The 15,649-nt window shown below is 35.4% G+C and overlaps 4 non-coding genes across 4 annotated transcripts; all 4 read left to right on the forward strand.

Moving 5' to 3' along the window:
* The first annotated feature begins 2,306 nt into the window (after positions 1-2,306).
* TRNAP-UGG lies at positions 2,307-2,378 on the forward strand. Its single transcript has one exon. It is a non-coding gene; the product is annotated as a tRNA-Pro (tRNA).
* Positions 2,379-12,196: 9,818 nt separating this feature from the next.
* Positions 12,197-12,269, forward strand: TRNAA-UGC. Its single transcript has one exon. It is a non-coding gene; the product is annotated as a tRNA-Ala (tRNA).
* Positions 12,270-12,406: 137 nt separating this feature from the next.
* Positions 12,407-12,479, forward strand: TRNAA-AGC. The gene has a single exon. It is a non-coding gene; the product is annotated as a tRNA-Ala (tRNA).
* A 137-nt stretch (positions 12,480-12,616) lies between these two features.
* TRNAA-UGC lies at positions 12,617-12,689 on the forward strand. The gene has a single exon. It is a non-coding gene; the product is annotated as a tRNA-Ala (tRNA).
* Positions 12,690-15,649: the final 2,960 nt, after the last annotated feature.

The raw sequence follows: 15,649 nt of genomic DNA on the forward strand, positions 1-15,649 counted from the left end.
TAAAAGAAGATGAGGGTATCACTTTCAAATCATTCCATGAGGACTTGAGAAAGTTTTGTAAAAGAAGATGAGGGTACCACTTTGTATTGCAGAATTTCTATGTGAATAGAGAATGAACCATATTCTTGGGAGATAAGATAGAGCCTCAAGCCTAACTTCAATGGCATTATACAAATTGTTCTATGATATTTTTTCTAGGAATTCTTTGTTATGTTGTCTGCTGAAGGTTTCAGGAAAGGGACACAGATTCTCTATTGCCCTAGGTAAAACTTCTTTAAATGTCTTAGCCAATCATGACCTCATAATGAGGAGTCTCTTGGACAACAATAACATATGGACAACAAATGTCTTAGCCAATTGTGACAGTCATGATTGCTCAAGACGTGTCGCCCAAATAATCAGTAAACAATAACATTGCCCAAATAACCGTCTTGGACAACAAATCGTTTACAAGAATGGCTGAGAAATGAAACATGCAACCACAAGCAACACACCTTGGGCAATCATGACTGTGACATCTGCCACCACACAATTTATTGGATGAGGCTGACTTTAGGTCTCTCGATGCACTTCCAACTGATCTCATAATGAGGAGTCTCTTCCAACCTACTAGGTGTTGTTGAAAATCACTTCTCGGTTTGTTGAGTCTTCATGTCTTCTCTGTTCGTGTCTTTCCTACTTTCTTCGCTTGAAACTTTTTTCTTATTTGTATGACGTCATACCACCTGCTTCTGCTTGATGTTTTCTTGGTCGAAATAATAACGTTTCAAGTTACTAACGTGGACAACAAGGTTAGTCCGCATCCATAAGAGCAATTGGATTCTATATGATGTCTTCATAATCTTATGGATAACTTTAACTAGTCCATAGTATTTTCACACCAGTTTTTGGTTCTTGTTGCTTTGAACTCGAAGTTTATTTGAACTTAACTTATATGAACTCTTTATTTTTCTTGAAATTATTGTGGTTGACGCTTCCGACTGACCCTTCTCTTCATCCGTCTAGATGATATTTATGTGTGAACATGTGTTGCTTCAGTGGTTTGTTTCTGTCTCCCTTCTTTAGTATCTGACCTTGTTTTTGTCTCTTCTGGTGGGGATAAATCCATTATCTGACCTTGTTTTGCGTCGTGGTGTTCATGTAGTGGCAACAAGGTTTCTATTGAGGTTGGCTCACTCGAGCTCCCCTTTTCGATTACAGTAGTAGAAGCAAGCGTAGATTCATCATGGCTATGATTCTTTCTCAACTGTAGTATCGACATCATTTTCAACCCTCTTGGTTGATGGATGTTTTTCTGAATAATCATTGGGTTAGACTCCATTACTACTAGACATTTTGCTAGGGGCATGTAAATGACTTTGTGTTTCACTAGGACGTTCATTCCTGACACGACGTCGAAGTCATCCATTTCAACTATCACTAATTTGCCTAGTCCAAGGCTCCAGCTTGATTAGAGTTCTCATTGTGACTCTTAAGACAGGCAAAGCTTCCAATTTGACGGCGTTCATCTTTGCTGTATCTTGATGCCAAAGGATGTTAAAATATTTTGCATCGGTCTCCATCATGAGTTATGGGTGGCTCTAGAGTTGACAATGGTGTTCCTTACTACTTTGTGCTTTACCCAAACCTCGACATACATAATATATATATATATTCATTTAACTATAACACATATGGTCCATGAAAGAATTGTAACTCTTATACTCATTAATATTATAATGGCTACTACCTAAATTATAACCTAAAGTTGATAATTGATGTCCAATTAGCCAGCCCTAAATTTGTAATCATTGTGGAGTGATTGAAATTACAATGGAAGTAGTTTAAACTCCTAGTATCTTAAAAGAAGTTGGTCTCTTCTAATAAAACACGAAGTTCTCTTTAATATCATTAATACAATTATGCTAGACATGAAACTAAAATTGCGTTCAATTTAACTCCATTTTATTGTCATCTTGAATGACGTGTAGGATATATTCTTGATTTACCTTGATATTTCATATTAGTTAAGCTTTTTGCAAAATCACAATTAGACAACAACAACAATAAACTTGGGTCTGTTTATTATTTTAAAGAAAATTTCTTTCTCCATCTTATTCCTAATAACTCTGCAACTAAATTCATATTATGCTAAGAAACAAATTTTTTGGGTTGTAGTTTATTCAATAACACTTGCATATTAGAACAATTCAACATTACATGCCTTACTTACAAGTAAAATACTAACCATCAACTTTTTATTTTATAGTCCAACAACAGCTCAAGAAAATAGATTTCAAACTTGAGAGAAAAAATATATTGGGAAAGGGCATTTTGTCTAGTGGTATGATTCTCGCTTTGGGTACGAGAGGTCCCGAGTTCAATTCTCGGAATGCTCCTATGAATTCAGCAGCAGCAACCTAGTGTATTATCATTTAATGAATAATGCTTTTTTAATATCATTTACTTGTGTACACCACGATATATGTCTCAAATGGAACTATCAAACTAAAATTTACACTAGAAAATAACTTTTATTCTTGAAATAATGATGATACATTCCATAAACAACTTAATATATAGTCATAATAAGGGCATTTGGTCTAGTGGTATGATTCTTGCTTTGGGTGCAAGAGGTCTCGAGTTTAATTCTTGGAATGCCCCTCCAAAAAGAAAAAAAGGACAATTTTGAAAGAAAAAAAAACAAATTGTTCTTGTATTCTTTCTAGTAACTTTTCAGTCACAATCCTTAGGTCTATCTGTGGTATTCTTAGGGGCCGAAGTGCAAAACCCCGTAGTCTATCCGTGGTTGGGAAGGCAGGCATGTTGTCCACCACTGTCGTCAAAATCCTTTTAACCGATGAAGAAGTTTCAGATAGTGGTTGGGAAGGCAGGCATGTTGTCCACTGTCGTCACAATCCTTTTACGAAAGATGCACCCAAATAACTGATGAAGAAGTTTCAGAGAGCCATAGGTTCGAATCCTGTCACCTTGATGTGGTATTCTCAGGGGCCGAAGTGCAAAGGCCCATAGCCTATCCGTGGTCCAGTCAAATAGGTCTATTTGTGGTATTCTTAGTGGCCGAAGTGCAAAACCCAGTAGTCTATCCGTGGTTGGGAAGGCAGGCATGTTGTCCACTGTCGTCACAATCCTTTTAAGAAAGATGCACCCAAATAACCGATGAAGAAGTTTCAAAGAGCCATAGGTTCGAATCCTGTCACCTTGATGTGGTATTCTTAGGGGTCGAAGTGCAAAGGCCCATAGCCTATCCGTGGTTCGGAAGGCAAGCGAACCGCGCACACTGAAAAAAAAAAGAAGATCTCCTTTTCTATCACACGTAGAACTGTCATTCTTTTGTCTTTTGAAACCCCTTACCTTATCATTCATCAGGCAGGTTTGTGATATCATATATCGAGATAATTATTATGAAAAAGTTATTCCACTAGTGTGACTTAGATACCCTTTCTTTGTGGTATCGATCATGCTATTTGAATAGCATGAAGTCATCATAGCCTCTCCACCGGTTCCGAAGACTCCTTCGGCATCAATGTGCTCCAATGAAAGATATCAGACCCTTTCCTGAACTAGAATCGGGCACAAACGTCGAGGAGAAAGTCGAAAGCGAGCTCTTTTCACGTATACGCAATCTCGAAACCCAATTAGCTCACGGACTGTCTCCTCAACCCTGGCGAGTATGAGTGATTGGTAAGAGAGAATGTAGAATGAGAAAGACATTCGATTACGGCAACATTGGCAACTACCAAAGTGCACTAAACCTAGTAGAGATCTTCGACCTAACGATAATGGAACTTCAAGCCCATTTAATCAATCCGCTTTGTACCTTATTGTTGACCGAATCGGATGCACGCCAGGCCTAAATTCTCTCTCAATCACCCGGAAACGAAAGGAAGATCAGATTTGAAGTTTACGAATCGAAGAGAAAATGGATCTGAGTTCTACATGCTTTCATTTTCAAAAGCTTCGCTTGCCTATGGTACTTTATTCAGGATGTGCAACAATACGGTCATCTCTCAACCGTGTATAGAGAATTTCTTAATCATTTCCTTGGCGGATAACACAAATGAAATCGCTTCCCTGACCGCCCATCTTATGAGTCCATTTTTGTCTTGTTGGTTTGTTGTACTATTCTATACCTCTCTCGATTGATAGAAAGACGTTCGCGAGTTGGGAGGGCCTATCGTGAGGGAACTTTCCTTTTCTCGGTAGGCAAAGGTAAAGCGGGAGCTACATATGTCCACAGTGATCAAGGCAGAGCGACTCCTTTAAAAGATGTTGGTTTTATCGAAACTGTTAGATCCGCTTTCGTTAAAGAAAAAATAGGAGCTCTTTGTTTGGCCGATGTCGATTCGTATGGCAATGCGGACTCGACTTAGGATGAGGATTCCACTTTTCATACTGCTGCTATGAGCCGAAAGAGCTGGTAAGCTATCTCGCTAAACGAAAGGAAAAACACGTACGCGTTGACCTTGTTACAAGGGGCGGGAGCCAGCCAAAGAAGGTCAGTCGGACTAGGTTAGGACCCTCGATCCGGTTCAACTAGGTTCTTCCATGCGAGAATGTATGCGTATCGGTATCCTCTTTAGGACTGGTTGCTTCCTCTTTTTGTTTATATATTTGGAGAAACCTCCTAAGCCCACCTTTCTTATCAGGTGTGATTCAATCTTTCAGCTCAAACTTTCCTATCATCCGACGGAAAAGATAGGAGTACGACTACCTTTTCCTTTTCTTTCCCGAGCCAAGAGATCATTCAGTTTCTACCAAAAAGTTTGCTATCTATTTGTTGCCGTAATTGAATGTATTTCTCATTTCATGTTAGCTCCTCCAAGAGCTTCCGGGTCCGTAGTAGATGAAACCTTGGACTTCTATCGGACTTATAGCATTGCCTGGTGAGCTCGCCATTGAGGGTTGGCCTTACAAGAGATCGAGCAGCCTTTCTTTCCCTACCTGGTATGCTTTCCCGCTTATTGTGCAACTAGCCAACTAGCCAAAGAGAGAGGGAGAGGGATCATGTCAATCAATTTGTATGTGCATTTTGTCCGCCCTGTACTTGCCTGCTTAGCTTTCTTAGCCAACATCTTCGGTTTCCCCCGAACCAAGAGGTTCTGCTTATCCATAACCAACAGTCACACTTTCAGCCGAAAGACTGATTTTTTTCATAGAGTTGGTTCATAGATCAAGAAAGAATGAAGCTGCTTACAGGGACGGTTACGCGATACGTCTTTTCATACTCGCCTTTTCTTTAACCCTGCTATCAACCTAGCCATTCTCGCTTGTTGCTTTAAGGGGTCTCCCCACTGTAGATTACTCGGATTGGTTTTCGCGTCCCTGTGCCAAAAAGGATGGGCGAGTTTGGTTTGAGTGTTCATCGATTGAGTGGATCCATATGCTCCGCGGGGGTGAGACGAGGTGTAGCGTAGTCTAGTCAGTGCATTTGTTTTGGGTATGTTGTCCGCTAAAGGTTTTAGGAAAGGGGGTACAAATTTTCGACATAGGTTTTAGGAAAGGAAGATGCTCCCAAATAATCAGTGAACAATAGTCTTTAAAGAAGTTTCAGAGAGCAAGAAGAGGCAGAACAGAGAATAGGAGTGAGTTGTGCAAGGAAGAAGGAACTAGTAGGTTTAATTTGGGTTCGTTTGAACTAAAAAACGAACCAAAAATTTTCAAACGAACCCAAATTTAAGACTCAGTAGCTCAAAGTCCATATGTGGTAAAAAAAAAAACCTTCTGTGGCCCAACCATTATTCGCAGTCCCCATCCAACCATTTCTTTTTCAACCTACACGTATGCTCCAGGCCAAACTCACGTAACTAGTCAGAAGTGCGGCCCACAACCGAATGGAAGACAAGTGTCACAATCGCACTCTTGCAGTAGTGAGACAATGATTATGTGACATTTGTTCTAATCCAATGAACAAGTCAACCATGCAAAATTTAGACTGAACGAACAATAGCAATGTATGCTCGAATCACGTTTAGAAAAAATATTTTAGAAAACGTGAGTGAGGAAATACATTAAAAACAATTTCAAATAAACCAATGTTATAAGCTAAAAGTGAAGAAACAACAACTGGTCACGTTCTCCTGTAGTACATTTTGGGACATTTTAGTCCTGATGGGTGTAGATATGATTTTGAGGACTAATCATACACCCCGTATTGGCACAACAATAATAGTAAAGGCCTATCTAAGATGAAAGCAAGTAAAACGTGTTTGGAATGAGCATGCCACCATGAACCACAAATCGTTTACAGGAATAGCTGAGACATCTAACATGCAGCCACTGGCAACATGCCTCGACCAATCATGACCGCGACATCTGCCCTTACACAATTTGTCAATATCTCTATCAACCGGCTCTTCATAAACTCAACGTTGTAGGATGAGGCTGACTTTAGGTCTCGCGACGCGCTTCTAGCTGATCTCAGTATTGAGGAGTCTTTTCCAACCTACTAGGAGCTATTGAAAATTACTTCTCGATTTGTTAACTCTTCAAGTCTTCTCTATTGGTGTCTTTTCTACTTTCTTCGCTTGAAACAATTTCTTCTTTACATGACGTCATACCACCTGCTTTTACTTGATGTTTTCTTGGTCGAAATAATAACATTTCAAGTTACTGACGTGGACAACAGGGTTAGTCTGTATCCATAGGAGCAATTGGATCCTATATGATGACTTCCTAATCTTGTGGATAACTTCAACTAGTCCATAGAATTTTCGCACCAGTCTTTAGTTCTTGTTGCTTTGAACTCAAAGTTGATCAAACCTTAACTTATTATAACTCTCTATTTGCTTTGAAATTATCGTGGTCGACCCTTCTTTTCCTTTATCTGGATGGTATTTTTTCGTGAACATGTGTTGCTTTAATGGTTTGTTTTTTGTCTCCCTTCTTCAGTAGAGGTGTTGGCTTGGTGTCTTTGCCAAGCATTTGAGTGATCAGTGACAAGAGCATTTGGAGGTCAAATAAACCCGACTGTGAACATGCCATTTTGTTATTTGTAGAATTCAACTAGCTCAGGCTGAGCCGCATGACATCTATTTGTGGTAGGCGACATAAAACTAATCTTGTGATTTATCTCTCTTGGTGGGGTTAAACCCAATATCTGACCTTCTTGTTTTGGGTCGTGGTATTCATGTAGTGGCAAAAAAGTTTTTGTTGAGGTTGGCACACTTAAACTCTCCCTTTTCAAATACAATAATGGTAGCAAGTGTAGATTCATCATGGCTAAGATTTTTTCTCAACTGTACTATCGTCATCATTTTCACCCCTCTTGGTTGATGGATGTTTGTCTGAATGATTGTTGGGTAAGACTCCGTTACTACTACGCATTTTGCTAGGGGCATGTAAGTGACTTTGTGTTCTAGCAGGATGTCAATCTCGGACTATTTGGGCTCTAGAATGTTGGATATGAAGGCTGTGACTATTTATAGTAAAAATATGATAGAGATATATATACTAAATAATTATATATAGTAGGCTGTTACATATAGTGAAGCTATATATAATAAACTGAAATCATATGTATACCCATTAGTCAGTGCTTCCTAAATGTACATTTCTCATTCTCCATATTCTCTCTTTGCATACCTGAAGTCATTAATACAAAACCATTAGTCAATATTTCTTCTTACATTATCTCTATCATGTTCTTTGTGTTCATTTAGATCAAGTGTGTGCATTGTTGTGTGATTCTAATAACTGGTATCAGAGCGAGGAGAGATTCACCACGATCTGTAAAGATGGAAAGTTCAAATACTGGAATTGAAAAGTTTGATGGATTCGATATAAGTTTCTAGAAGATGCAGATTGAAGATTATCTATACGAGAAAGATATTCAGGAACCCATTTTGGGGGTGAAGCTAGATACCATGACCACGGAGGGGTGGAAGCTCAAGGATTGTCACGCCGTAGGGTTAATCTGGTTGACGCTGCCAGGGAACCAAAGAAAGTGTGATTGGAAATGGTCCATACAGACGTTTAGGGACCATCTCCAGTTTCTTCATTTCTAGTACCAAAATTTCATGGATTAGAGGTCTCGCACTGTGCAACGACAACTCTCTGTTTTCCTAAGGCTAGTCAGATATCTCATGACCACTCTTTTCCTCCTCACCATATCTATACACTATAACGTTGATCCAGTATTGTCTTATATAGTTAACGTTCACTCTTTAACGTCCAAGGACATTTTATAACTACCAAGAAAATCAAAACATACAATAAATTCATACAAGTTTTACAATATATCATATACTACAAAATAGGGTTAGACTGCTTACTTGGTCGCGGAGAGACATGTAATCGAGCTAAGTGATAGAGATATACGACTCTTTATCCTAAGAAAAAATCTATATAATTTAAAATCTAGCTGCTCTCATACCAATTTGTCACAACCCAAATTTTAAGGGTTCAAAACTAAAATTGAGAGTGAAAACAAATAAAAATAAAAGTAAATTAATATAAAATAAGAAAATGTTGTAAAATTAAAATGAGATTGAGAAAACAACACAACATTAAATATAAAATTAAATTAAATTCTAAGACGGTGTTGTTCAAATTTATCCAAACAGAAAAAAAAATACAAAAAAACTCAAACATAAAGACAGACTAACGCTACATAACAACCCCATCTGTGAGTGCACAACCTTTGAAGGCTCCCTCATCTCAACGGTAAGTTCTATTACGAACCCATAATCACAGCTGTGACCGCATCTCTTGACTTTAAACTGCTAGTCTAAACATGGTTTCGTCATGAAAGCTTTAGAGATAAATCTATTTTTACAAAAATATTTTTCTCCTAATTTATAATTAGTCATAAAAAGAAATAATTAGGTCCAAATTTGGTCTAATATTTTTCTCTTAATTTATAATTAGTCATAAAAAGTAATAATTAGGTCCAAATTTGGTCTAGAATTCAAAACTTTCAAATCGTACTGTCCCTTAACCAGATTCAAATCCAGATTCTTGAACTCCTAGTACCATATATAAAGTTGGTATCCTCTAGTAAAACAGGAATTTCTCTTAAGATCATTAAATTCTTATAGACTCCAGGCTCAATATCATTAATACAATTATGTTTTATCTTGAACATGTCAAACATGAAACTAAAGTGTGTTCAATTTAACTCCATTTTATTGCCATCTTGAATGATGTGTAGGGTATATTCTTGATTTACCTTAAAGTTCTTGTGACATGACAGTTCATATTAGTTAAGCTTTTTGCAAAATCACAAGTTAAAAGACAACAACGATGAACCTAGGTCTATTAGTCAATTCAAAAACAATTTCTTTCTCCATCTTATCGATAATAATAGTTCAACTAAATCCATATTATGCAAAGAAACAAGTTTACGACTCATAAAAACAACTACCTAAATTATGTCCTAAAAATTTGAGAACATAAGTTGTAGTTGATAATTACACAAAAATTTCCCTAAATCCATGAATTCGTGTCCAATTAGTCAATCCTAAAGATTGTAACTAGCATATAGTAATTGAAGATGCACATGAAGTAATTTAAAGTTCCCCTTACCTAACTAAAGTTTATCTCATCTTTAATGAAGCATGAATTGCACTGAAGTTCATGAAATGCTTATAGACTCCAACAGTGAGTACTATGAATGCAATTATGTTTCATATGAGTTTGTCATAAATGAAACTAAGGTGCATTCAATACAACTTTATTTTCTTGTCATACGAGGCAAAATAGAAAAATTAAATCAAACAAACTGATGAACTGAACCAAGTCAATCCAACCAAAATTGATTAGTTTGTTTCTTTTGTTGGGTTGTTGGTTTATTTGATAACCCTTGTATATTATAACAATTCAACTTTCCATTTTATAGCCCTTCAACTACTGAGAGAAAAATATATTTGAGTAGAAGCTAAAAATATTGGATATTCAAGAAAAGACATTTGGTTTAGTGACATTTTATACTTACCATCATGCTCTTAATACTCATAGTCTTTCTTAACATCCCATCCCAAGGCTTTATTCATAGTCTTTCTTAACATCCCATCCCAAGGCTTTATTCATAGTCTTTCTTAACATCTCATCCCAAGGCTTTATTCATAGTCTTTCTTAACATCCCATCCCAAGGCTTTATTCATAGTCTTTCTTAACATCCCATCCCAAGGCTTTATTCATAGTTTTTCTTAACATCCCATCCCAAGGCTTTATTCTCCAAGACAAATTCTACATTCGAGGACTTCACGTGTTTCCTGCAATACGAAAAAATACGACCTTAATACCTAGGCCTAAGGCTTCATACATACGTTTCAAGTGGTATAACAATGGCATTTGGTCTAGTGGTATGAAAGTTCGATTCTCAAAATGCCCCTTCAAGAGATTGTAGTATGAAAGACATTTACCAAGTAAATAAATACATTAAAATAACACAAGTGACACATATGTAAACTATGTTATTAATATTTTATTTCTATTACATCTTTCCTTATTTATGAAATAATGAGCGGAGATATTCTTCATTTTCACAATTACTGATGACGGGAGGTTTAGGATTTTTTAATGTAAGAATCGTGGGGATGAGCTCAGATGGTAGAGCGCTTGCTTCCGATGTGGAAAGTACGGAGATCGATACCTTGCATCAACAAATGAATCGGATCACTAAACTTATGAAATAATGAGCGGACATATTTTTTCATTATCACTAAATATATTATTCCATCTTTCCTTATTTATGAAATAATGAGCGTAGATATTTTTTCATTTTTACAATTATTGATGACAGGAGGTTTAGGGTTTTCTGATGTAAGAATCGTGGGGATGTAGTTTAGATAGTAGAGCGCTCACTTCTGATGAGGAAAGTACGGGGTTGATACCTTGCATCTCCAAATGAATCGATCACTAAATATATTATTTCTTTTCAAATTTTTCTTATTTACGACATAATGAGCATGGATAGTTTTTCATGTCACTATTATTGATGACGAGACGTTTAGAATTTTGTGGCATAAGAATCGTGGGGATGTAGCTCAAATGGTAAACCGCTTGCTTTGCAAGCGAGAGTTACGGGGATAGATACCACGCATCTTCAAAATAAAACTATCTATTATTAAATATATTATTGAAAATTATTTCTTTCAATTTTTCCTTATTCATGACAGGTTGAGTACCGATATTTCTTCATTTTCACCATTATTGATGATAAAAAATTTAGGATTTTGTGACGCAAGAATTGTGGGGATGTAGTTTCGCTTAGCATGCGAGAGGTATGACTTAGCATACGAGAGGTACGAGGATCGATACCTCGCATCTCCAAAATAAATTATTTATTATTAATATTTTATTTTTATTCAATATTTCTCCAAAAGAAATTATTTATTATTAATATTTTATTTTTATTCAATATTTCTTTATTTATGACATAATATGCAGAGATACTTTTTTATTTTCACAATTATTGATGAAGGGACGTTTAGGGTTTTCTGATGTAAGAATCGTAGGGATGTAATTCAAATGGTAGAGTGTTCATTTCCCATGTGGAAAATACGGGGATCAATACCTTGCATCTCCAATTGAATCGGACGTTTAGGGTTTTCTGATGTAAGAATCGTAGGGATGTAATTCAAATGGTAGAGTGTTCGCGATTACTAAATATATTATTTCTTTTCAATTTTTTCTTATTAGGACATAATGAGCCGGGATAGTTTTTCATTTTCACTATTACTGATGACGAGATGTTTAGGACTTTGTGACATAAGGATTGTGGGGATATAGCTTAGATGGTAGAGCACTCGCTTTGCATGTGAGAGTTATAGGGATCGATCCCCTGCATCTCTAGGACTTCTTAACATAAGAATTGTGGGGATATAGCTTAGATGGTAGAGCACTCGCTTTGCATGTGAGAGGTATGGGGATCAATACCCCTCATCTCTCTACATATATTTGAGGGTTTTATGATGCAAGAATTGTGGGGATGTAGCTTATGATGGGAAATTTATCCTTAGATGGTTGATTGCTTGCTTAGCATAGGCACGGGGATTGGATCGATACCCCTTACTATTTTATTTCTATTCAATTTTTCCTTATTTATGACATGATGAATAGCGTTATTTTTTTATTTTCACTATTATTGATGATGGGACATTTAGGGTTTTATGATGTAAAAATCATGGGGATGTAGCTCAGATGGTAGAGCGCTCGCTTTGCATGCGAGAGGTACGGGGATCGATACCCCCATGGGGATGTAGCTCAGATGGTAGAGCGCTCGCTTTGCATGCGAGAGGTACGGGGATCGATACCCCACATCTCCAAAAATAAGACTATCTATTATTAAATATATTATTTCTTTTCAATTTTTCCTTATTCATGACATGTTGGGTAGCAATATTTCTTCATTTTCACTATTATTGATGACGGGAAATTTAGGGTTTTGTAATGTAAAAATTGAGGGGATGTAGCTAAGATGGTAGAGCGCTCGCTTAGCATGCGAGAGGTACGGGGATCGATACCCCGCATCTCCAAAAATAAGACTATCTATTATTAAATATATTATTTCTTTTCAATTTTTCCTTATTTATGACATGTTGGGTAGCAATATTTCTTCATTTTCACTATTATTGATGACGGAAAATTTAGGGTTTTGTGATGCAAAGATTGTGGGGATGTAGCTCAGATGGTAGAGTGCTCGCTTTGCATGCGAGAGGTACGGGGATCGATACCCCACATCTCCAAAAATAAGACTATCTATTATTAAATATATTATTTCTTTTCAATTTTTCCTTATTCATGACATGTTGGGTAGCAATATTTCTTCATTTTCACTATTATTGATGACGGGAAATTTAGGGTTTTGTAATGTAAAGATTGAGGGGATGTAGCTCAGATGGTAGAGTGCTCGCTTAGCATGCGAGAGGTATGGGGATTGATACCCTTATCTCTAAAAGAGAGAAATTATTTTTTTAAGTAGGAGTTAATTTAACATGTTATGTATAAGGTGGGTACGAGAGAGAAAAAGAAAAGATACTTATAAAGATTATTATATCATTATGGCTATGCCATTTTTATAAATAAAAGAGAGTAATGTCCCACGAGCACATATATAAAGAGAGGAAAGATACTTATATAAGGATTATTATATCATTATGGCTATGCCATTTTTATAAATAAAAGAGAGTAATGTCCCACGAGCACATATAGAGAGGAAAGATACTTATATAAGGATTATTATATCATTATGGCTATGCCATTTTATAGATAAAAGAGAGTAATGTCCCACAAGCGCATATAGAGATTTATTGTAAGTAAAGAAAGCAATCTAGTAGTTATACTGCTACTTGTGGAGAGGGAATTTGATGAATTCCTCAAAAGATAAGAGCTTATAGGATGGCGGTAGCGTCCGATGCATATGACAGAACTTCTTCACAATTGCAATATCTGACCAATGAATATTATTGTCATTTATAGCTTCTATCACAATAATATAAAATTTGGGGTCAAAGCCTATATGGGACTGAAAAGACCATTCACCACACGCTTATAAATTAAATTATATCTACCACCTCTCAAATTTTCCACGGCAAACCTTCCAACAGCTTGCACTTCTTCATCATTGACATCCTTAATTGGAACTAGATTTTAAGGCAAATCTTCTCCACGACTCACTTTGGAACACTTTTATAGATAGTTTCAACAAACTTACTTTTCTCGTGAATACTTTAAAGTTCAAGATTTATAGTTGGAGAACGCTATTCAAATTGATATGGTCGAATCCTACAAAAAGTCTAATTGAGCCTTCCTCTATTAGGAGATAGCTTCGAATCAAATTCTTTAGTTTGGACAATGGTTGCATTGTTTTAGTCAAACAACCAAGACTAGTGTATTACCAATAGTATAAACATTTTGTACGTGTATTGCATTGTTTTAGTCAAACAACCAAGACTAGTGTATTACCAATAGTATAAACATTTTGTACGTGTATTTTCTTACTTTAGTCAAACAACCAAGACTAGTGTATTACCAATAGTATAAACATTTTGTACGTGTATTTTCTTACCTATAACAATTGTATACAAATAATAATTAAATTTATGAGTAGAAGTTTGGATGGAGTTTTATTAAATAGGTAATCTTAAATTATATATAAAAATATGTAAGATTTTTTTTTCTTTTTATATACATTTATGAGAACAAAACAAAGATCGAAGAACATGTCATTCATGCCATGTTTTAATTTTTATTCTTTCTTATTTCTCAAAGATTAAAAAAAAAAAAAAGTTATCCTCTCTCAAATATGGTTCGTTATTTGATTATTTTCTCTTGAGTGAATTTTAAGTGAAACACATTCTCTACCCAAGTAATTGCAAGATGCAAGCTTCACACTAAGAGGAATCAAAGTCCCAAGTATCAACGTCCTTAAGTGTCAATTTTTATTCTCCATCTGAACATAAATTTAACTTATTTTCGTGAAGATATCTATTTATAAAAGCAAAATACCTCAGAGTCATAAAAATAAAAATGAGATATAGATACTAGACATAGATATGATACCAAATAGATATGGTAACATGTCATTTTTAAACAACTAGGACACCGATGTGACAATGATACATTAATTAAAAAGAATTATTTCAAAAAATTTATTAATTTTATATTAGAAATAAATTCATATAAATAAGTTTATATATTTATATACTTAAAAAAAAAGCTTAATGTACGTTTCACTCTCAAAATATATTCAAAGTCAAGTGTCTGATACGATGGATTATAAATTTGTAATGTATCCATTGTATTAACAAGTGTTCAGTACACGCCCAACGCGGATCAGATTAGTGACACTAAGTTATTCTCATGCTTTCTTTATACCCATTTAAAGTAGTTTGAAAACTAGCATGTCAAATATTATAATTGATTAACTACAACTTCAATTTTGTGCTTTAAGGATGGTTTTGACCAAAGAGTAATAAAATCCTTAATTTAGTACATGGTAGCAAAGATGGACATGAGAATCAGTTATTCTCATATAGAAATAGATTTAACCTTAATTATATCTCATATCCTCTTTTAACCAATTTAGTTTTATTTAGTATGTTTTAGAAAGATACGTCCATTAATAGCAAAAAATAAAATAAAATAAAATAAATAAAATAGATTAAATTAGCGAAAAGTAATGACTAACCTAATTAAAAAAAAACATAAAGTATGAATTAATTAAATTGGCTAATTGCTAACATAATTAAAACAAAAAAAAAATGTAATAAACACACCAATTAAGATTAGGAACACAAGTAAAAAAAAAAAAAACACAGCCAAAAATCAAGATTTGGAAAGTGTTAAACAGTTTTGATATATAGACATTTCAAGACTTTACTCATGCAATATTCCCATGAAATCTAACACTAGAGCATCATAAAATTTAGAGAAATGATTGAAATTGATGTCATGTTCATATAGGTTTACTTTAATACAAAGGACAAATCGAACTTTCTTAAGGATAAATTAGAGACACCAGCCTAAGCTAATCAGGTAGGTGACCTTACCATCCGTATGGTTATATTTGATGTTGACTGTGTCCGTGGTTCTGCAAGTGTCATATATATTGATATGTGTGAAATTTTTGTGAATCGATATGCTTATGATATGTTATAATATGTGAATTGTATGATAATACTTACGGTACAATGTGTTCAATGGT

This window comes from Cucurbita moschata, unplaced genomic scaffold (genome assembly GCF_002738365.1).
Source record: "Cucurbita moschata cultivar Rifu unplaced genomic scaffold, Cmos_1.0 Cmo_Scf00046, whole genome shotgun sequence".
Lineage (NCBI taxonomy): Eukaryota > Viridiplantae > Streptophyta > Magnoliopsida > Cucurbitales > Cucurbitaceae > Cucurbita > Cucurbita moschata.